General features: G+C 44.8%; 2 pseudogenes; both read left to right on the top strand.

The window, feature by feature from the left end:
• Positions 1 to 231: 231 nt before the first annotated feature.
• On the top strand, positions 232 to 351 carry LOC136642511 (5S ribosomal RNA; annotated as a pseudogene).
• A 6,198-nt stretch (positions 352 to 6,549) lies between these two features.
• On the top strand, positions 6,550 to 6,668 carry LOC136642730 (5S ribosomal RNA; annotated as a pseudogene).
• Positions 6,669 to 8,889: the final 2,221 nt, after the last annotated feature.

The following is an 8,889-nucleotide window of genomic DNA, read 5'->3' as shown; positions in this document are numbered from 1 at the left end:
CTGTGGGGGACAGCATTGCAATTCTACATATGGCTGCAAGTAGCAAAGCACTGACCAAAGAGTTCTTCTAGAAGTGTCCACGGTAGCTCATTAACTCCGTTGTAGCTCGCTAAACTTGACCCCAGCTTCAGACCATAAGATTCCTGATTCCATGGCAACTATAGGGCCAGTTCTGATGGCAGCCTACCTTTGTTACAGTGCAAGCCTATCAGAAATAAGCCCCACCAAATTTAGTGCAGCAACTGTTACCCTGCACATGCCCGATCTTGTCTGATCTTGGAAGCTAAGCAGGGTCAGGCCTGGTTAGTACTTGGATGGGAGACCGCCTGGGAATACCAGGTGCTGTAGGCTTATACCATAATCTTTAGAGACTGAAGGTTGCCAACCAGACAAACCATTCAAGTTCAATGAGACTTAGGGTCTGATCCTATGCGACATGCAACGGCCTGGCACCAGCATGCACTGTCGCAAATGTTTCATAAAGCACGCCTGTGACAGACTCTGCCAATCCAGTGCCAGAGAAGGCTCAGCATGATGACCACCAACCACCGCCCAGAGCTCCGGTTGAGTGCCAGGAAATGGAGAGGTAAGCCTGGGTAGGAGGGGGAGGCATTCCGGAGCAGAAGAGGGCAGGGGGAAGGCTTGGTGGGGAAGGAGCAGGTCTGGAGGGGGGTGGAGATGGCAGCAGTTCATACTGCCATAACCGGACCCCCCTCCAAGCCCAGGAGACCCAACACTGGTCTTCTTGAATGTGCACCGGCTCAACAGCTGGCACAGATCCAAGGAGGCCCATTGAGGAGGCCTGACCTTTAAGCTTCCTTACCCCATGTAGCTCTGATGCTGCTTCCCAGCCCAGCTGGATGCAGCAGTATCCACTTTGGTGCCTCTGCAGCCCTGGGAAGCTCAGGATTGAGTTGTTACTCCCACGAAAGTGGGTATAGGATTGCAGCCCTAGAAGGCTGCATCTGCATCTTTGAGAGCTTCTTGCAGTAGAGAATTCCAGCTTTAAAATGTTAGAAATAATGGAGACATTCTACAGGTGCACCTAGGATATGTTCCCATCTGGAGTACATTTCAGGGGCCAAATCCCAATGCTAACAAGTTGTACTTAAAGATTAACATAGGACATTCCAGGGTTCCAGTCATGAGGAGGATAGATCTCCATTTTTGTATGCAGCATTTAATCTTGCAAGGGTGAGGGCATGGCTTCAGCAGTGCATTGCTAGTAGGGTGTGGCTACGTCAGGTGTGCTACCAGGAAGTCTTTGCGCATAATGGAATGTCTAACCTCTAGGCAAGTCATCCGTATTGCTATATAACTAGAGCATTGGCCAACAGAAAATGCCCTTGGCTACTGCTATAGTCTGATGTTCAGGCACCGTAACAGATCCTAGTAGCACCCCAAGGCTGAGAATAAATACCCCGACAGTCTAGGGAAGACTGAACACCATAGGCCTGCCAGTTATCAATGACTTTTGTCAGCTTGTACATATTCAGTTCCAACTCACAGACGTGGGTCAGGCCAGATTTGGATGCAAACCAGAAGGAGCTGGGAATTGGCGGGATAATATGCCACTTTTACTCTCAGGTATTGAATCATTCAGCATCATTGTTCCTAATCTAACTGAGTCCAGATTTATGACTGCATTGCCAGTGGAAAATGTAAATCGTTGTTATAAGCTGTATACAGGTTTGGGTATAAATCACAGTATTTTGAAAGTGACATCAGCTTTGGCAAGACTGGCAGCCAGAATGTAGACATTGAGCTTCATGCAGTATTTCAATCTTGGGTTGGGTTATTTGTTAAGGTTTCTATAAATAAACCCGGCCGCACTTGACTTCCTTGCATACATTACAATACTATTTTAATAATGTACTGCTTATATGCCTTACAAAATGTGGTGGCAAAAGGGTGCGTGCTCAAAAATAAATATTTTATTTGTGAGTTAGTGGAATGCCAACTGGTCAATAGGACATGGGTGGCATCAGGAAAGTTGTCTGTACAAAGTGCAGAATTGGGATTTCTGCAGTGGTTAAACAAAGACTTGACCTATACAGCTACCAATCTAGGCAGGCTAGGTGCAAAAATTACAGGCAGACACTGACCCCATTGACCCCACAGCCGTACAACTTGGGAACCACTTCCCTGTATTTTTGTAGTATTTGCCTTTTGCCCCAATTCTCCCGTTCCACGTTGTAGTGTGCAGCTGCACCAACTGAGGCTGCACTGCATGGTAGGGTGGGAGATATACCGTATTTATCGGCGTATAACACGCACAGGCGTATAACACGCATCTTCATTTTAAGAGGGAAATTTCAGGAAAAAAATAAGGGTAGCTGCATTCTGTACAACGCCAATCATAAGTAGTGAGGCATTTCCCAAACGTCAGTATTTCTTTGCCCCCACCCCACCTCACCTCCATCTCTTCCCCCACCCCACCTCACCTCACCTCAATCCCTCCCCCTCCCCTCCCCAAAGAAAGGGTCTCCACTTACCATATTCATCAGCTGCCAGCGGCTGTGATAATATGCGGCGGGCGCAGCGCTGACATCACGTCACGACGCTGCGCCGCCGCTAGGCACTATTGGGAACGGGATCCCTTAAAGAGGATTCCGTTCCCTGGACATCGGCGTATAACACGCATACATCATTTGCCCCCTATTTTCAGGGGGAAAAAGTGCGTGTTATACGCCGATAAATACGGTATACATATAAAAACACATTTTTTACTTAAACCCCGGTAGACTGCCTGATTACCAGATTGACAGCTGCCTAATCACCCATGGGTCTCCTTGGATCTGTGCCAGCTATATAGCTGGTGCAAGTCAGAGGAGAGCCAAGTGGGCAGAAAAATAAGATCTGGAATGTGTGACTGCTGCCAGATCCACTCTATGACACACCCCCTGGTTCCTCCCCAAGTATGTCCCATTACTCCCCTCCACGCCCATGAACTGCCCCCGCCGTGCAGGCTTACTTGCTCCAGTGCAGGTCGGCAGCTGTGGCAGCAGGCCTCCAATGCTGCTTTGCTTGGAAATGGTGGTTGGTGGTGTGTGTAGCACACTGCCAAAAATCACTTTACAACAACAGGAGTTTGTCCCGGTAACACTGGGCAGCCCATAAGATTGGGTTATTGATACTGAAACCTCATACTGGAGGCAGGTTATTGCAGGGATGGAGCACGTGGGTTGATTGTGCTTGCACATCTCACACAGTGGCAGAGCTGCTTTTTGAAAGACTGCTTTTTGAAGGACTCTGAAGGACTCTGACTCACCTGCCTCCCCCCCACTGCCTGTCTCTGGGTTATTGGCATGATTGCAGTATCCTGGGGCATGACTGGGTCAACATTCTGGAAGGATCTATGTGATTTATCCTACATAAGGACAGCCCCACTGGATCAGGCCATAGGCCCATCTAGTCCAGCTTCCTGTATCTCACAGCGGCCCACCAAATGCCCATATCACCAAATCCTGCCCATATAGAACCTCCAGTATTCATGCAAATGTCACAAACGGTGTGAGATAACAACAACATAGGGTCGTGGCTCCCACAGTACCGTAGTTGAGGTGTAAATAAGGCCTTGGTTGCTTTTACAGTTATTTCAGGTCAAGCCATTATGATCCCTGATATAAAAGGACTATAACTGTCTCTATTACGAGACATTGTGGGCCAGCAACCTTAGTCAGAGCAAGCACAGGGTTCATTCTACATTCTTGCCAATTCCTGTTTGCATCTCCATCCTCTACTTACTCTCTTGCTAGCTTATAGCTCACCAAACCTCCTGAATAAAACCTACTAGACCAGTGGTTCTCACACATTTAGCACCGGGACCCACTTTTTAGAATGAGACCCACCAGAAGTGATGTCATGACCGGAAGTTACATCATCAAGCAGGAAAACTTTTAACAATCCTAGGTTGCAATACTACCCAGGCTTGAGTCCCATTTACTTTCATTGTTAAAAATATACATAGTAGCTTGTTAAAAATACAGGTCTGTAGCATTTCCCCAAATGCACTCACATGCCGTGGTAGTATCAAGTCTAATAGATTAAAAATAAAATATTGAAATGAATGGGAATGCACTTAAAACCCACCCACAGTTTGAGAAACATTGAAATGAATGAAAACCACTCATTGAAATGAACGGGAACCCTCCTGAAACCCACCCACACAGATTGAGAAACACTGTACAAGACTTTGGACATATGCACTTGGCTTGGCTTGAGTGTATGCTAGTTTAATAGCTCTGATGCCTGTTTTTGCCATAAATGTGAATTACGAGGGCAGTTACAGACAGCAATATTGGTTTATTTCACCAAGCAAGTCTATATTACCAATATTCACTTTTCTTTTTCTGTGGCTTGCAGTTTCATCTATGGTCTCCTAATCTCTTTTAAGAATGCTGTGGAACATCAGGGGTTAATCAGATCACTCACCAGAGACCTCACCTGGCCAGGCTGCCCTGAGCTAACAGGACAGTTAAAAGACGTGTTCCATTAGGGTTGGCAGGGAGACACCAATGCCCAGTACAGGGCTTCGCTCAAGGGCCCCCAACATGCTGGTGATGGCAATGGCTCTGAGCCCAGTCCTATCCAAATTTCCAGGACTGATGCAGCCACACCAACAGGGTGTGCCCTGCATTCTGCAGTGGGTGGCCAGTTACAGTTATTTGTTCCCTTACCTTGGGGCTGCACTGCACTGCACTGCAGCTGCATCAGTGCTGGAAATTGAAATTGGTTCTGAATTATAAAGCCGGACCTCCCTGGATTGAATCTCACCTCTGCCATGAGCTCACTATGTGGCCTAAGGCATTCCCTCTCAGCCTCAGTTCCCCAGCGGCAAAAAGGGAAGAATTATACTCACCTTACCTTAAGTATGCCAAGAAGCCTGGCTTCTATATTCCTTCTGTATCCCTTTGGCTGAGTTGACTCTGATGTCTTTATAGGCTCACCTTTTGGCAGGGGCCTGCTTGATTAATATTACCAAAGCGATGAAGTTGCCAACTTGAACAAGCCTTTTGTTTTCTTGGCAAAATTTCTCCTTCCCCAATGTCTCACTTAAAATTCCTTCCGACAAAGTCACAAGCTATTGTTAGCACAAGTGATTTTTGATAGGGGTTGACACACTGGTAGCAGTTTTTCGTAAAGCTGCTTAACCTCCCTGCTTTCCCTCATGTAAAACATGTTTTATTTTCCTCCGTGAAAATAACTGGAAGTGCCGTTCCTGTCTCCTGTGCTGAAGAAAGAGAATAAATGGAGTCCCATTTACATTCCAGCCACGGCATTCCTTTCCGCTTTCTTCTTTTTTCCTTTTGAGCAGCTAACATGTGGTCCCAAACTTCCCATTACTCCTGACATACTGGGGATCACTTCAAGTACTGTTCTCTTTCATTCTGACAAGTGAAATTAAAAAAGACCCAAATGATAAAATTTGTATTTGACACAGTCAAAAAGACTCGACAATTATTCTAGAAGTCTTTTGTGCCCAGTCTCGCTTCTAGAGTCATAAGTATAGGTATATTTCTTGGCAGCGGCTGCTGTGTTATGAATTCAAAATGCATTTAACATATTGTACCTCCTGGGACGTATACAAAATGCTCTCAATATGTGCTAGTGGAAGTCAGATTATCATACTGCCATTGTCAGGGAGAGGCAAACATTGGCAAAAATGAAAAGTGATTCTCTACCCCAAACCTTTTAAATGGAAGCAAACTTATATTTCAGTGGTAGGAAATATTCTTTATGTCTGTTCCTATCTATTAATTGAAATTTGCTCTCGAGTTCTCAGATGGGGCACGGCACCATATAAAACGGTGACATTTTCAGAACTAGAGTTGCAACAAGGTGGACAGAATTGGTGTAAGGCACTCTGGTTTGAAAGTTGTCATCATCCTGACAGGAAGGGCAATTGCTCAATAGAAGAGCATGTACTGAAGGTGGCAGGTTCAATCCTCTGCCCCTCTGGGTAGGACTAGAAAGGTCACACCTGAAAACCTGGAGAGTTTGTTTCAGAGAAATAGCCATAAATGACTGTTGCAAGAAATTCTTCGCCAATAGCCCAATCCTCAATAAATCACCCCCTTTTCCAATGCAACCATGACACCAGAACATCTGTTGCATCCTCCAGGGAGCAGTCCAAGCAGTTTCTTCTGGGTAAGGGAACATTTGTTCCCTTGCCAGGGGGTAAGTCTTTGGTGCCTGAGTGAGTCTTCTTGGACCTGCACCAGTGATTTTGATGGTGCAGATCAGAGTGGACACAGGAAGGCAGATTGAGGCCTGGAAGGGGGATAGGATATCGGTGCTGCTGCTGCCACCAATACTACCCTGTTCCCAGACTCAATCTGCCCCTTCCTACCCTGCCCTCTTCCTCCCCATCCCTGCCCTGTTCTGCCCACCCTGCCCCACCTACCCCCTGTGCAGTATTAATGGCATTGGAGCTCCTTGGCTCTACAGCATCTTCAGGGAGTATCTTTGTCCCAAACTGTTTATTCTTCAAATAAAATCATTCAGATATAGTTTCCCAAAGCATGCAAGTCTGTAGGAAATAATTCTTTTGAAATCAATGTTACCCTGCACATGTCTGATCTCGTCTGATCTCGGAAGCTAAGCAGGGTCAGGCCTGGTTAGTACTTGGATGGGAGACTGCCTGGGAATACCAGGTGCTGTAGGCTTATAGCATAGTCTTTCGAGACTGAAGGTTGTCAACCAACCAATGTTGTTTAAGTTAGGTGTAGCTAACTTCTCTTATTGATTGTTTAGGGGGACTTATGTATGACCAAGTACACGGCATATGGTATAATATTCACTCTATTGTTTTTCAAATTCAAATTCAAGAGATGTTCTATCACAACAGCATGCAACCAATTTCATATTGCTTCCATCCCAGGTAGCACTCTGTCCCCCACTCCATGCAAATACATGTTATTGGTGCTTCTTTTTTATTTCTTCACATTTTCATGTCTCTGACAGGTATCTCATTTTTCTTCACACATTTACTACGCTCCTATAACCTTAAATTTTCAACTGTTCCTATAAAGCTGCTGCAAGTAAATTCAGTTTTTCACAAAAGCTATAAATTTGGGGGGAGACAGATGCATCAGAAAACTTGCAATTAAAAAAAACTCATGTGCAGTTCTTGGGCACAGCTAGTAATGTGCTAATTCAAGAACTGTCCTACTGGTAGCACTAGTACTACTTATGTAAAATAAAGTAGTTTCCTACTTGTGGTAGTTAAATACATTTCTATTCCTGCTGGGATTGGGATAGACATGAATTATGGGAGCAAAATTAGGCTACAAGTCTAAGCACCTCCTAGTGAGGAAGTTCCATAACTTTGTATCCTAACCCATCTGTACATGGAAGGAAGTTCCCATAAAGGAACTTCCTCATCTCACAGAAGACCTCCACAGTGCTTCCAAATCCACCTCAATGGTCAGGAGACCATAGGACACAATGGATATGGCCCAACGGGGTATTGAGGTGGGACTGGGTACAAAAATGTCTCCACTTATGCATAGAAAAGTGCAAAAATGCAAAAGATCTTACCCATTGAATACAATGGGACTTGCTTCTGACTAAACCTGCATAGGATTGCACTGCAGGTTATGGAATTTTACAAAGATCCACTTGCCATGCTACAGCTGTATAAACAATTGTATTTAGTTGATGGATAACTTGGTTTTAAAACAGATCAATCAATCCATGTTTTTTCCCCCAATCATTAGCATATTACTAAAATCATTAATAGAAAGAAGACGCTACCCTGACTCAGCCACAAACGATTCTGTAATTGGAATTATATCTAATCCAATATGTGAAATAATTGGTTATGAATTAGAATTTACTCCATACACTTAATTATATATTGGACTGCATTTTAAAACAACTTCATGCATGGAAATTGAATTCCACTGCACAAGCATGTTCAGCAGATATTGAAAATTCATGAAATGTCCATCACAGAAAGAACGGGCAGACAATATTTACTACCGCAAAATTAACTCCTTATAGGAGAGTGGTGAATGAAGAAATGAACTGATTTTGCTGATAAACACCACTAATTCATTATTTCAGAAATAAGAGTCAAAAGAATTTTCCATTTATGAATCACTGTGATTTCTTGAATGAGTTTCAAGTGTATATATGAAAACAATGAAAATGACAAAAAAAAAATAGGAAGGAAATTGTTTTTGACTTGGTGTGTGTGCTGAATGCTGCAGATGCCTGGTGTGGTAACTTCACTTTTTCTTCCAGTAGTGGCACCTGGTGGGCATCACTGAGGTTGCTGACTTGCAGGCATTCCATTGTTTTTTGGGCCCACAAGGCAGCAAGCACCAACAGCATTGTCACCCATCTGGGCCTTGGTGAAGTGGCCAATGTGAGCTGGGTGGCTAGACAAGGAATGTGGTGGAACCGGTTGCTGCCCATGGTTTGGGAGTGTTTGTAGCAGCAAGTCCCTCCTCCTCCCCTCAGGACCTCCTGATACAATTGGGTGAAGATTACTTATGCCAGAGGACAGATTTGTCCTTGAGGTGCCAGGCATCTCACAATCGTTTAGGAGTGGATCTCTGGGGGGAATTATATTCTCGTTGAATCTGCTACAGTGCACGGTATGATGGGGTGTAAACAGCAAAGGAGAGGATAGAAAGAGCCAGGAAAAAAGGGTAATAGAGATCTGGGAAAGGCAGTGGTGGCAATGGGTGGTGCACTTATTACATACCCTATCATCATGTTTTCACAGCCTGCATTGTCCGGTAGCAACTGGGTGCACTAATTGGAAAGCAGTAACAATTTTGTGTGATTTGGGGCACAATCCTAACCAACTTTTCAGCATCAAAGTAAGGGCAATGCAACTCCAAGGTGGAAAAGCTGGGGTTGCCAGTTGGCAATCTC

This window comes from Tiliqua scincoides, chromosome 2, assembly GCF_035046505.1.
Source record: "Tiliqua scincoides isolate rTilSci1 chromosome 2, rTilSci1.hap2, whole genome shotgun sequence".
Classification (NCBI taxonomy): domain Eukaryota; kingdom Metazoa; phylum Chordata; class Lepidosauria; order Squamata; family Scincidae; genus Tiliqua; species Tiliqua scincoides.
The sequence above is the reverse complement of the archived record's forward strand: the minus strand, read 5'-3'. Positions and strand labels throughout refer to the sequence as shown.